At 35.6% G+C, this 15,915-nt stretch overlaps 1 pseudogene; it reads left to right on the plus strand.

Annotated features, from left to right (window-relative positions):
* The first annotated feature begins 13,249 nt into the window (after positions 1-13,249).
* LOC134385699 (L-lactate dehydrogenase B chain-like) lies at positions 13,250-14,263 on the plus strand (annotated as a pseudogene).
* The last annotated feature ends 1,652 nt before the right edge of the window (positions 14,264-15,915 follow it).

The following is a 15,915-nucleotide window of genomic DNA, read 5'->3' on the forward strand; positions in this document are numbered from 1 at the left end:
TGCATTCATTTAAACATATATTTGTGTCATTTATTCAGCAAGCATTAATAAAACACTGGCTAAATTCAAGGTACTGCAGAGACCTGCAGGGAAATATAAAAATGGATAAAATATTCTGCCTTAGGATTTACCAGGATAGAAATGCAGGAAAACGAATAGCAATAGGGTTTAAACTTAAATACCCCGGTGTCCCATCCAATGTGAAGAATGAGGTGATGGACAGCAGGCTTGAGAAATTGTTGGAAGTCTAGGCAGGCAATGCTAAAAAGATCTGAAAATGGCAATAGAGCTTGGGCCATAGTTATTTGAACCAGGAAAATATGTCCAGTCTCTGACTGGGACTGACAAAAGCAAAGAGAACAATGAAGAAATAGGTCAATTTCTAGAAGTGGAATTTCAGAACAGAACTCTATTGAGAAGAATTGGAGCACATGATGTGAGAAACTAGACATCTGAAATAAGGTCAGAGCCCATTTATCAGACACACATTACTTTATCGGGGTCAGATTAATAACAAGGGCAACCTGATGCTTAGCCAAAAATACTGTCAAGTTTGAAGGATCTTAGATATTACCCGTTTCAGTTCAGATTTGTTCTTAGGTCCTGAATGCCCTTCTGAACCTTCAGGTAGAGGAATAGTGCAGAATAAAGTTAAGCATAAGTCTTATAGAATCAGGGTGCTCAGCTCTGAGAAGCTGAAGTTCTCTGTTTTTCAATCAGAGGTCTTCTTCAGTGGTAGAAGAGAAAAAGTACAGTTTTTATATTTAAATGAGCTAGAATCAACACTTTTTGTTACTAAATGGGTGATATTGTGAGTCCTTTAAGTTTCTAATCATTAGTTTGTTTGTTTTAATCTTTAAATAATTACAGGGTAGACTGAGTGCATTGATGGTCTTAATTTTTTACTCTTCCCACTGGAGGGGAGGCATTTTTCCCCTTTAATTGACTCTGGAAATAGACATGTGATATGACTTGATCAATGGAATATTACCAAACACAATGCACTGTAGTGCTTCAGTTATCTATTACTGTATAAGAACCAGCTCCCCACAAGATTAGTGACTTAAAACAAATATCATTGTATTTTTTTTTATAGTCCAGTGGGTCAGAAATTTGTATTTGGCTCAGATGGGCGGTTCTGTGCTGGTCTTGCCTATGGTGGCTTATGCAGATGCATTCCTCTGGTGGCTTGATTTAGGGACTGGTTTGTCCAGGAGTTCTCAGCTCCCTTGGCTCGTCTTTGGCTGGTGTCCATGTGGTCTTATCCTTCGTAGGCTGTACAGGGGCTTTTCTTGTGTGGTAACATGATGTTCCAAGAGGGTGAAAGCAGAAGCTACAAAGCCTTTTGAGGGCTAGACTCAGAAGTTTAACAGTGTCATTTTGCCACATTCTATAGGATAAAGCAAGTCACAAGGCCACCCCAGATTCAAGAGTTGTGTGAAAAGACATATTGCAAAGAAACACATGTAAAGAGATGGGAGGAATCACTGTGGCCTTCTTTATAAACAATCAGACACACGAAGGTATGAAAAGCACTTACCTATTGGGTCTGGCTCTTTTTTTACTTTGGCTTACCTGCTATCACATGCCCCAGCTATGCTGTTGGAGGGTGAGACACATGGAACAGAGCTACATCACCCATCATTCCTATGCTAGACTAGTCAGCAATCAGCTGACCTCCAGACATGAGGGAGCCCAATCAAGACCAACTAGTTGACACAGAGATGACTGCAGATGCATAAGTAAAACTAATCAAGATCCCCAAATCACCCAACTGACCCCAAAACTCATGGGTGGTAATGAATATTTATTGTTTTAAGCCACTGAGTTTTAGGGTATTTTGATAACTTATACAGGGTATGATAAAGGTAGATTCTCAGAGGAGTTTTTGTGTAGGTGCAGGGGTGTGCGTATGTGTGTAATAGATGCAATAGATGTTATAGAGGATTAGTATAGTCCCCACCATATAGGACAGTTAATAGACAGTCACTGAACGGACAGATACACATGCCAATGAATGTCAGCAGAGAGATCTCAACATTTTATCGAAGAATCTATGGAAGTAGGATATCTTGTAAGTTCTGACTCTGGCTAATTATAGATGCTTTTCTTTCTCTTAAAAGTGAATTTGTTTTGTGAATTACCTATTATTTGAGCTAAGACTGATTGCTCAAATTACTTTACAACATATGTCAGTGGGTTTCTCTGGGGCAGCCAGAAAAGCAGTGCCCTTTATGAAGCTACTCTAACCTAGAGCAATCTACTCAATGTTGTCAAAGTTCTATTTTAAAAGATCAGAAAATAATGGATCAAAAATTATCTGCTTAGTTTGATCACTTTAATAATTAATGCATAAATCTCTGTTCAGTTGAGCAGCCATAGTTACTACCACGTTTTAGACAAGATTTTTTTCAGCTGGAAAATTTGTGTTAAGGCAGCCAAGATTCTACAATACAAGGAGAATATATCAAACACCCTCTTTTGTGAGAAACTACTCTCAAATGGAACATAAAGGACAGAATTTGCTTTTGGTGGATTGAATTCTAGCTAGTGTGTTTGCACATAGAAATTGTCTATATGGCAGCATTCAAGCCCAAGTGAGCATAATTTTACCATGTTAATGCATTATATGTTTAGAGCATTGCTTTTCAAATCTTTTATGCTTTCCACATAGTTTGCAAAAATAAAAATAAAATAAAGAAAACCTTTCTAAGTTTAAAAAAATCTAAATATAAAATAATTAAAGGTCTCATTTTTAAGGCTTTTTGTTCTGAATCTGTTTTTATAATGGCTGGTGTTTGTTTACAATGCTGTAATGTTTGCAAAGAAGCCAAAGAAAGAGAGAGAAAATGGATGAAGTGGGAAGGAGGAAATAGGGGAGCGGAGGGAAGGAGAGAGATAAAAAGGAGAAAAAGACAAAGGAGAAACAGAAAAGGAAAACACTCTCTCTGTTCTCCCCCAGGGCATTTAATCACTTCTGAATGGTACTTCAAGTATTTTTTTCTCTTTTCACAGCAGGCTGCAACTATCAGCCTTGTATTGTGCTGTACAGTTAAGGTTTTGGGCAAAAGAGAAGTCAAGTAGTGGCCCAAAAGCAATAGAGAGTGACTAAATCCAGTCACTACCTGACTGATCTACTGGATGACAGGAGTTTCATCTCTCTTGTGAGGGTAACAAATAGAATGGTGGATCAGCAATTATTGATATTACAGAGCTCTATCTAGGATATTCCATATTCCAAAACAGCACGAAATTTATTTCTGGAAAGTCTTGCATAATAAATAGAAAGTGTTGCTATTATCATTATTGCTAATAAATGTCAAAAATAGAAAAACATGCTTTCAAATAGTGTATCCTAAACAGAATAGCATTTCTATAAGCAAAATATCAGTTTTGCAGATTTGTTGTTCCTGGTTGATGAAAGAAGAATTGAGGCAAGGAGTTGGATGGATTTCCTTCTCAACCTGTTGCCTTTACTACCTAGTCAGTATTTAACCTTGGGCAAGTCCCCAACCTCTCTGAATTGTAGATTTTCCAATCTAACTTACTTGCCCTAACAGGTTGTAAACAGCAATAAACGAGATGACATTTGTATTAAAATAGCTCTACAGAAAGCAGTTATACAGGATGAGGTTTTATTTTTGACACTATTCTTGCAATAATAATTTGGATTTTTGAAACAAGAAGTTAAGAATATACCTCATGAAGTCCTATATAAAAACATATGTTTTCAGTTGATGTACTTCAGATTCTTTAAGTTAAATTGTGTTTTTAATATAAACAATATTGAGAAGTTGAGAGCACATCTGAGGACCAAGGCAGGAGATGCAGGCAGCCCTCACACCCAACAGAAGGCAGGAGCATGCCACAAATACAGCTTCTGTGCAGGTTCTTCTACCACAGCCACTGTCATGGGTACTCCTACTGCAAGGGCAGCTCACTGCCACCTTAGCAGCCACAGTCACCATATAAGCATCCTGCCACCCCCTCAAATACATTGACACAAGGAGAGTCACCAGCAGAGTCCTGAAAAACAGGAGGAAATCTTTCTCCTCAAAGCCCACTCCAGAGTAATAGAAGAAGAAATTGCTCTACTAGATGACCAGACATTAACACAGAGATACTAGAAATAATAATAAAAAAAACCCAACCAAACAAACAAACAGTAAATGAGAAAATATGACACCACCAAAGCATTACAGTAATTCTCAAGTACCAGAACCTATAAAGCAGGAAACAGTTAAGTCATTTGAGATGACTGAAAAGGAATTCCAAGCAATGATCTCCAGGAAACTCAATGAGATACAAGAAGACTCAGTTAGGCAACATAATGAAATGAGAAAAAAAATATTCAGGATACGAAGGAGGAACTTTACTAAGAGATTAATACCTTAAAAAAGAATGGAGCAAAACTCCTGGAACTGAAGTATTCATTCAACAAAATGAAAAACATAATCGAGAACTTAAGCAACAGTTTAAAGCAAGAAGAAGAAAACATTTTTTATCTTGAAGATAGTCTTTTTGAAATAACGTAGGCAAACAAAGAAAAGGAAAAAACTAATAAAAAAAAAAAAAGAAAATCTAAGAGAGCTAAAAGACAACCTTCAGTACACAAACATCCAAATCATGGGTAATTCAGAAGGGGAGGAAAAAGAAAAAGGCATTGAAAACTTATTCAACAAAATAATAATGAAAAACTTCCAAGGTAGAGGGAGAGAAATGGACCTTCATATCCAGGAGGTTCAAAGATCCCCAAACAGATGTAATCCAAAAAGATCCTCTCCAAGACACATGATAGTCAAAATGGCAAAGCTCAAAGACAAATAGAAAATCATAAAAGCAACAGGAGAAAAGCATCAAGTCACCTAAAAGGGACCCCCCATGAGAATAAAGCAGACTGCTTAACAGAAACTGTACAAGCCAGAAGAAAATGGGATAATATATTCAAAATACTAAAAGAAAAAAAATCACCAGCCAAGAATACTATATCCAGCAAGGCTATCCTTCAGAAATGAGGGAGAAATAGTGTATTTCCCAGAAAAACAAAAACTGTGGGTGCTCACCAGCACACGGCCAGCCCTTCAAGAAATGATCAAGGGAGTCTTGCATCTGGAATCCGAAAAATGATTACTATCACAAATATACAAGTGTAGAGCTCTTTTACCTGCCCATAATCCTGCACTGACTATGTCAATTGCAGAGCTAGGGCTGGGCCTGGAGCTCACAGACTCCTCAAGCCTGTTGTCCAGACTGGGTCACAAACTCTTCACATGTGGGTCTATGAGCTAGGTAACCAGAAGAAAGGTCCTTGGAGCCTTGGTTGAAGAAAGAGTAGTCTTTATCTCTGCACAAACATGTCTAGGAGCTAGGCAGTCCAAAGAGAAACTGAGAAACTCAACTGCTATTGGCAAAGTCCAAAGAAGAACTGAGCAGCTGCCAGCAAAGTAAAAATGCTTTTTTTAAGACACAAGCTCTCTGCTGGCCAGTAGTTCAGGGCTGCTGCTCCACACATTCTCTTGCCCACAATAGCAACAAAACTAAAAAGATACATTGGCATGCATGCCTCTAACTCCACCCCCATGCACAACTTATTTACAAAGAATGTGCTGCACCACATCCAACCAGGCCTAAGGCGAGGGGGCCTGATTAAACTATTCTATTTTCCCAACAACAAGAAAGATCAAAACCTGCTGGTGGAACAAAACTGCAAACAAGAAAGAAAAGAAACTAAAACACACCACTTCAAAAAGACAAAGTCCATGATCTTAGAGATCAGGAAAGCCTAGTGATTCTGAACCAAACCTATAATATGAGGTTGTTTAAGCCATACAGTTCCCCCCATATACCCAGGAACTACCATGAAAATGTACTGAAAAGGAGAGTGGAAGACTGAGGCATCTGAGAGACCAAACAGTTTTACTTAAGAGTCTGAATTCAGTCAAAGGAAGTCTTTAATGATTTATTATTTTCCATGTTCTAGTAGGTTCAGGTTTAGAAAAAAAGCCTAGATTAGTAGACAAAAAAAAAAAAAAAAAAAAAAAAATGAAGTATTTTCTATGCATTTGAGTTGTATGGGTTACATTCACAATACTGCTAGACTAAAATGTGAAGAAGATATTACTCCTATTTTCCAGTAAGGGAAAAAAGATTCAGAGTAGTTCAACAACTTGGCCAAGGTAACAGAACAGAAAGAGGATGAGGCAGAACTTGAGCTGGATATTCTGATCTGTAGACCATGCTTTCCCCATAATTACATACAGTAATAGGAAACAGCAAATACCTTGTTTGAATTGATTACAGAAGCATAATTAAGAAATAAATGTGTAGTGTTCTTTCTTGGCCAAACTATGAGGTACCTTTGTTAGAAGTTATGAGAACCAAGAAGCAAACTTGAAGCCCAATCCCAATTTAGGACTGGGTAAAAAGTATAGGAACAGGACATGGTTTTATACACTATTATACAGTATTATGCACCCATTATATCATGATACTCTTTCCATATATAATACATAGTAAAAACAATGTTAAACTGTGAAATAAATATAGTAATGCCCAACTTAGTACTATTTCCTGTGATAACTACTTGAGTATTTAAATACATCAAACCTGTCAAAATATTCTTTCTAGTTTCCATCTTTACTGTTGCTGTAAGCATTTACCATAATATTACACATTCTAAGATATTAAGGTATGAGACTGTCAGTTTCTACACTAAGAATGAAGTTTGGATGCAGATAGGGTAAGATAGAATACATTTTCTAAATCCATTCTTAATATTTAAAGTTTATATAAGTGTGTGTGTGTGTGCATATATATATATATATTTTTTACATTTTCTTAAAGACTACAGGAGATCAGACCTAAAAATGTCACAATATTATTGATTTTATTCATAACATAAAGAAATTAAAACTAAGGAATTCTTTATTTGGAATTCAAATTAATGTTTGTGACATTTGGGTTAAATTTTATAACTAGAGTAATTTTTCAGACATAAAAAATGGGAAATAAACCTATTGAATTCCAAAATAATGTTATTTGTCTATAAAAGAGGTCAGTTTTGGAGTTTTACCACAGCTTCTCTAACAATATATTCTTCATCCTCAATTTACATATGTAAAATTGTGAATTGCAATACTGAGAAATATATTTCCAATATATCTTTTTAAGTTAAATGCAGGTACCAATTGATGAAATGTGGTCATTGTAAAATCTATTGCATATAAGAAGAAATCAAAAGTTGCAAAGTCTTAGTTAATTGATTTTGGGATATTTTCAAATGAATAGAAGTTTTTGATTTAAGGGAAATATTAAAGTATAGGAGAGTGGAGTACTTAAACTTGGAATAGCACATAAAAGGAAAAGAGAACATCCCAGAAGACTTGGGCTCTGAAGGAAATATTAAAGTATAGGAGAGTGGAGTACTTAAACTTGGAATAGCACATAAAAGGAAAAGAGAACATCCCAGAAGACTTGGGCTCTGATGGAGAAATAAAAGGCTCAGTATGTCATTAATGATAGTTAACATGTTTATAAGTTTAAGGACAACCTATTTAACCTTTATTCTCTTTTTCCATCCATATCTGTAATTTCATAGAAGACATGGGTGAAAAAATATTCATAGTAGATGTTTGACATTTACTAGGACTACACTGACAAATTCTTAATTACAATAATTTTGGATCTGTTATACATGCAGCATAAATTCTTTGGGACCTAAAACTGTGACTGGAAAATAGAAGAGTTACAGTAAATATTTATTTAATTACTGAGTATTTCAAAAGAACTATAGTATTTAAAATCATAGGTAGAGACTGGCAATGTAGCTTTAAGAACCAAATGTTGAGTCAGTTAGGCTTAATCCCTAGATAAGTGACTAAAAATTCAAATTTATGTCTCAGTAAAGTTTACAAATTACCACATGTCATAGTTCTTAGTGGCCTCTCAAGTATACTCAATCTACAAAAGTGTCAGCAAGATGGTAGAATAGGAGTTTCTGTGCTTGTTCCCTCAAGAAAACATCAATTTGAACAACCGTTAACTAACAAAAGTACTTTCACAAGAGCTAAGCAATCCAGAAGAGTGACTATAGCAGCTGAGTGGAATACAGAACTAAGAAAAGACACATTGATGAGGGTAGAAAGGAAAGTTTTAAATTACTTGTGTAATCCCTCCCTCAAGCATTCACAGTGTAGCTTTTAGAGATATATCCTCTTCATGGGGAGAGGAGAGTGAAGTGAGAGCCCAACATTGGTATGAAACCCATAGCCATGCTTTCCCCAGTGACAAGCCAGTCTCCATAACCCTGGGCTCCAGGGATGTCCCCATAATGCCAGTCTGCAGTCTGACCCTTGCATACTCAGACTCTGGGCACACTCATGTGTATTCAGGTTCTAGGCAGGCCCCAGTTCCAGACGGATACCAGTGGATCCAGGATTCAGAACTGCCACTGAGTACTCAGGCTCCAGGCCCACCCTACCACCAGGCTGGCCCTCATGGACCCAGAATCTAGGCCCACTTCTGCAGACCCAACCTCCAGGTCCACTGCCATTGTTCTGGTGACATCTGGCCTGTATAGGTCCAGAGTTCATGCCCATCCCTGTACGTCCTGGCACCCAATAAAGTTAAGCTCCAAACCCACTCACATGGACCTAGGATCCCAGACCACCCATGCATGCAAAAGCTCCAGGCCTGCCACAATATATTCGGGGTCCTTGTTCATCTGCTCACTGACCAAGGCACCAGCCCAGCCCACTTCAAGACTCTAGCAGCAAGCCCAGCTATAGGCCCTTCCAGATTGCCCAACTAGGATTTCTGGACAAGCTGAAAGTAAAGTGCTTTTTCTACCAAAGCCATCTGTAAAGACTGGAACAGGTGACTATTTCATCAAAAGTGTAGACACCAATGCAAGGCCACAGGATCACAAGTAACCACAATGATCATCAAAGGAAGAAAAGAACACAGAGATAACATACCCTAGAGAAATGAAAATCTACAAATGCCTAACAAAGAATTTATAATAATTGTAGTAAAGAAACTCAGTGAGTTATGAAAAAATACAGATAGACAACTAAATGAAATCAGGAAAAACAAGAAATGAACAAAATCAGAATTTAAATAAAGAGATAAAAACCACACAAAAGAACCAAACAGACATTCTGAAGCTGAGAACATAATGACTGACTGAAAAATTTTCTAGAGAACTTTAACAATAGACTTGATCAAGCAGAAGAAAGAATCAGTGAGCTCAATGATAGGTCATTTGAAATTATGCAGTCAGATGGCCAAAAGGAAAATCAATGAAAAAGAATGAAAAAATCCTTTGGGGCTTATAGGACACCATCAAGGAAACCAAAATATGTATTGTGGGGTTCCAGAAAGACCAGAGAAAAAGAAAGAGGAACAAAGCTTGTTTAAATAAATAACAACAGAAAACATTTCAAATCTGTAAATAAAAATAAACATCCAGATCTATAAAGTCCAAAGAACCTCAAATAGATTACACATAAATAGACCTACACTAAGACACATTATTACCAAATTCTCAAAAGTTAAAGGCAAAGACCAAATTTTGAAAGCAGCAAGAAAAATGACATTTTTTTTACATACAAGGAAATCTTCCTAATTCCATTAGTGAATTTCTTTGCAGAAAATTTGCAAGACAAAAGGGAGCAGGATAAAATGTACAGAGTGGTCAGAGGAAAACAAACAAACAAACAAAAAAGCCAACAACCCCACCCTCCGACAACCAAGAATAGTATACCTGCCAAACCTGTCCCACAGAAATGGAAAGAGAAATATTTTTCCAGCTAAACAAAGGCTGAGAAAGTTTATCACCACTAAACCTGCCTTATAAGAAATTCTAAAGAAGTTTCTTCAAATTAAAATGAAAGGACATTACCTAACAACATGAAAATATATAACTCACTGTGAAAGTAAGAATATAGTCAAATTTAGAGGACTCCAGTACTATAGTAGTGGTGGGTAAATCTTTTAACTCTGGAATGAAACTTAAAAGACAAAAATACTAAAAGTGACTGTATCTATAATATTTGTAAATGGATACAAAATATAAATAGACATAAATCATGGCATCTATAATGTAAAATTTGGGGAGAGATGTTGAAATGTAGAGTTTTTGTATAGGTCAAAGTTAAGTTGTTATCAGCATAAAATAAACTATTACAACTATAAGATGTTTTAGGTAAGCCTCATGGTAACAACAACAACAAAAACCATAAAAAAAAGTTAAATAGAAAGGAATAATGACATACTACCACTACTTCTACAAAATTATCAAATCACAAAGGAAGACAGTGAGAATCAAATAAAAGAACAAAGGGACTACAAAGCAGTCAGAAAATAATTCAACAAAATGGCAATAGTAAAAACTTACTTCTCCATAATTACTTTGAAAATAAATGGATTAAATTTTCCAATCAAAAGGCAGAGTGGCTAAATGGATAAAACAAAAAATGAAACCCAACTACATGCTGGTTATAGGAGACTTACTTCAGATTTAAGGACACATATATGCTGAAAATGGATGGAGAAAGATATTCCATGTGAGTGGAAAGCAAAACAAAGCAGGGGTAGATATATTAATCAAAATAGACTTAACTCAAAACTGTTATAAGGGACAAATAAGGTGATTATATAATGATAAATGTGCAATTTTTTCAAGAGAATATAACAAATGTAAATATATATGCTCTCAACATTGAAGCACCTAAATATATAAAACAAATTTTAATACAACTGAAGAGAGAAATAGACAGCAAGGCAATAATAGTAGGGGACTTCAATACCCCAGTTTTGACAGTGGATAGATCATTCAGACAGAAAATCAATAAGGGAGCAGTAGATTTTCACAACACTGTATACCAAATGGATCTAATAGACATATATGGAACATTCCATCCAGAAAAAGCTGTATACACATTCCTTTTAAGTGCACATGAATTGTTCTCCAGTTTAGTTAAGCCATAAACAAGTTTTTAAAAATTCAGGAAAATTGAAATTATATTGTCTTTTGCCTACAGCAATGACATAAGAAAAATTGGAGATGCACAAATATATGAAAATCACACAATACACTTCTGAACAATCAATGGGTCAAAGAAGGAATCAAATTCAAAATAAAATAATATCCTGAGATAAGTAAAAATGAAAGCATAATATACCAAAATGTATGGGATGCAGGTAAAACAATTTATTGGCATAAGAAAAAAGAAAAATATCAGATGAACAACCTAACTTTACACCTCAAGGACCTAGAAAAAGAAGAAACAAGACTAAGCCCACAGTTAGTAAAAGAGAGAGAGTGACAAAAATTAGAGTGGAAATTATAGAAACAGACTAGAAAAATAGAAAAGTTCAACAAGAGAGCTTTTTTAAGTGATAGACAAAATTGACAAAACTTTAGCTAGTCTAACCAACAAAGATAAAGAGAAGACTCAAGTAAATAAAATTACAAATGAAAGAGGAAAAATTATAAGTGATATCACAGATACAAGAGGTAATAAGAAATCATTACGAACAATTGCAAATCAAATTGGATAACCTAGTAGAAATGAAAAAAAATTTATATACATGCAACCTACCAAGTGAATTATGAAGAAATAGAAAATCTGAACAGACCAATAATTAGGAGAGATTGAATCCATAACAAAATATCTCCGATCAAAGAAAAGACCAGAATTTGACTTCGCTGATGAATTCTAACAGACATTTGAGAAGAAATAATACCAATTCTTTTCAAACTTATCAAAAAATTAAAGAGAAGGGAAAATATCTGAGCTTATTTTACAGGGCCAGTATTACCCTGATATTCAAGCCAGACAAAGACACTAAAGAAAAGAAAACTATAGGCCAATATTTAAAAAAATCCTCAACAAAACATTAGAAAACAGAATTCAACAGCACATTAAAATGATTATACACTATGATAAAGTATTATTTTTACTTGGAATTTAAGGGTAGTTCATAAGCAAATCAATAAAAGTGATATATCACATTAATAAAATGAAAGATAAAAGCCATAACATTATGGCAATAAATGCATAAACAGCATTTAATAAAATTCAATATCTATTTATGTTAAAAATTCTCAACATTATTAGATATAGGAGGAATGAACCTCAGCAAAATAAAGGCTATATATGACAAGTCTACAGTTAACAACACACTCAATAATGAAAAGTTATGTTTTTCCTCTAAGATCAGGGATAAAAAAAGAATGCCCACTCTGGCAAATTACTAGTTCTATTCAGCATAGTACTAGCAGTCCTAGCCAGAGCAATTAGGCCAAAAAACAAACAAACAAACAAACAAACAAAAAACCCCAGAAAAAAGCATATCCAAATAGAAAGGAAGAAGTAAAGTTATCTCTCTTTTCAGATAATATGATCTTTTATATAGAAAACTCTAAAGACTCTACCAAAAAGCTGTTAGAACTAATAAATGAATTGAGTAAAGTTTCAGGACACTAAATTAACATACAAAGTTAGTTGCATTTCTATACAGTAATAAACTGATGGAGTTTGGATGTATTGTCCTTCCAGAACTCATGGAAATCTGATCTCCAAAGTTGGAGTTTGGGTCATGGGGGTGGATCCCTCATGAATGGATTAATGATCTCCCTAACTGGGGGATTAATGAATGAGTTCTCGCTCTATTAGTTCCCACAAGAGCTGGTTGTTTAAAAGACCCTGGCACCTCCTCTCTCTTTCTTGCTTCCTCTTGCCATGTGGTCTGCTTGTACCTGCCGGCTGCCTGCTGCTTTCTGCTACGAGTAGAAGCAGCCTGAAGCCCATGCCAGATGCAGCTGTCCCAGAATCCTAAGCCAAATAAACCTCTGTTTGTTATAATTTACCCAGTCTCAGGTATTTCTGTTATAGGAACACAGAACAGACTAACACACAAACTATCCTATAAAGAAATTAAGAAAACAACTCCATTTAAAACTGCATCTAAGAATACTTAGGAAAGAACCTAACCAAAAAAGTGAAAGGCCTTTTTACATCAAAAACTATGACATTGATAAAAGAAATTGAAGATGACACAAATAAATGCAAGATATCTCACATTCATGGATAAGATAAATTAGTATTTTTAAAATGTTCATACTACTCAAAGTGATCTATAGCTTGATTATAATCTTTATCAAAATTCTATTGGCATGCAGTAGACATTGTTTCCTCAGGACTGTTATACAGCACTCTTCAGAGCCCTCTCTCTCCTGTGCACAATGGCAACTCTTAAGGAAAAACTCATTGCAGCAGTTGCAGAAGAAGAGGCAACCGTCCCAAACAATAAGATCACTGTAGTGGGTGTTGGACAAGCTGGCATGGCACATGCTATCAGCATTCTGGGAGAGTCTATGGCTGATGAATTTGCTCTCATGGATGTTTTGGAAGATAAGCTCAAAGGAGAAATTATGGATCTGCAGCATTGGAGCTTATTTCTTCAGGCATCTAAAATTGTGGCAGATAAAGATTACTCTGTGACTGCCTATTCTAAAATTGTGGTGGTAATTGCAAGAGTCCATCAGCAAGAGGGGACGAGTTGTCTCAATCTGTTGCAAAGAAATGTTAATGTCTTCAAATTCATTATTCCTCAGATTGTCAAATACAGTCCTGATTGCATTGTAATTGTGGTTTCCAGCCCAGTGGATATCCTTGCATACATTACCTGGAAACTAAGTGGATTACCCAAGTACTGAGTGATTGGAAGTGGGTATAAGCTGGATTCTGCTAGATTTTGCTATTTTATGGTTGAAAAACTTGGCATTCATCCCTGCAGCTGCCATAGATGGATTTTTTGAGAACATGGGAATTCAAGTGTCTCTGTGTGGAGTAGAGGGAACATGGCAGCTGTTTCTCTCCAGGAACTGAATCCAGTAATGGGAGCAGACAGTGATAGTGAGAATTGGAAGGAAGTACATAAAATGGTTGTTGAAAGTGCCTACAAAGTCATCAAACTAAAAGGATACACCAGCTGGACCACTGAATTAAGTGTGGCTGATCTCATTGAATCCGTATTGAAAAATCTACCCAGGATTCATCCAGTGTCAACAGTGGTGAAGGGGATGCATGGCATTGAGAATGAAGTCTTCCTGAGCCTTCCAAGTATCCTCATTGCTCAGGGATTAACCAGTGTTATCAGCCAGAAGCTGAAGAATGATGAGGTTGCTCTTCTCAAGAAAAGTGCAGATACTCTGTTGGACATCAAGAAGGAACTAAAAAAAACCTGTGACCACTGAATTCTAGGCTGGTAGAAATTTAAAAACTACTACGTGATTAAACGTGAGCCTTTAGCTTTCATTCATATACATGGATCAGTTTGGTTTTATCTTCATTAATATGTGAATTTGGTCTCACAGAATTAAAGTCCATGCTTGGTTTAATGCTTGCAAAATGAGCCCTTAAATAAAATTAAGTATTGTAGTGTAAAAAAAAAAAAAAAAAATTCTATTGGCATTTCTCACGGAAGTAGAAACAATAATCCTAAAATTCATATGGAATAAGAAAAGACCCAAATAGCCAAATCAGTCTTGAGGAAAGCTGGAGGCATAAAGCAACCTACTTCCAAAATCTACTACAAAGCTATAGAAATCTAATAAGATGCTATAGTAATCAAAACAGTATTGTACTGGCATAAATATAGACATGAGTATAGACAAATGGAAGAGAATAGAAAACCTGGAAATAAATCCATGCAGTTACAGTAATTGAAATTCAACAATGGAGCAGAAATATAAAATGGAGAAAGGATAGTCTCTTCTATAAATGGTATTGGGAAAACTGGATATCAATATGCAGAAGAATAATATTAGACCTTCATTTCACATCATATACAAAAATCAACTGAAAATGGATTGAAGACTTAAACAAAAGACCTGACACTATAAAACTACTAGAAGAAAACAAGGGGCAAAATCTCCACAACATAGGCTTGGGCAACAGTTTTTTAAGTATGATCCCAAATGAAAAGGCAACCAAAGCAAAAAACAACAAATGGGATTATGTCAAACTAAAAAGCTTCTGCACTGCAAAGGAAACAACAGAGAAAAGAGACAATTTATGGAGTGAGAGAAAATATTTGAGAACCATACATCTCATAAAGGGTTAATATCCAAAATATGTAAGGAATTCAACTCAACAAGAAAATGAATTACCCAATTAAAAAAAAGGAGCAAAAGACCTAAGTAGACATTTCTTAAAAGAAGACATAAAATAGCTAACAGGTATATAAAAAAGTGCTCAATGTCACTAGTCATCAGGAAAATGCAAATCAAAAGCACACTGTGATATCCCTGCAGACCTGTTAGAATGACTATTATCAAAAAGAGAAAAGATAACAAGTGTTGTTGAGGATGTGGAGAAAAGGGACTTAACACTGTTGGTGAGAATGTAAATTGGCACAGCCATATAGAAAATTGTGTGGAGGTTCCTCAAAAAGTTAAAAATAAAGCTACAATGTGGTCCAATAATCACATTTCTGGATATATATTGAAAGGAAATGAAATCAGTATGTGGAAAAGATATCTGCACTCCCATATTTCTTGCATCTTTATTCACAATTGCCAAAATATGGAATCAACCTAAGTATCTAAATGTCCATTGATGAACAAATGGGTAAAGTAAATTGACACACACATGCATACATACACACGGGAATACTATTCAGCCTTATAAAAGAAGGAGTCCTGTCATTTACAACAATATGGATGAACCTGGAGAACATTAAGCTAAGTGAAATAAGCCAGGCACAGAAGGACAAATACTCCATGTTCTCTCTTGCATGTGGAATCTAAGAAACTCACACTCAAAGAAGAGAGTAGAACAGTGGTTGCCGGGGGTGGGGGCTGGTGCAATGAGAAGAATTTGGTTAAAGGTTACAAAGTTTCACTTA

The sequence above is a fragment of the Cynocephalus volans genome, chromosome 9, assembly GCF_027409185.1.
Source record: "Cynocephalus volans isolate mCynVol1 chromosome 9, mCynVol1.pri, whole genome shotgun sequence".
Classification (NCBI taxonomy): Eukaryota; Metazoa; Chordata; class Mammalia; order Dermoptera; family Cynocephalidae; genus Cynocephalus; species Cynocephalus volans.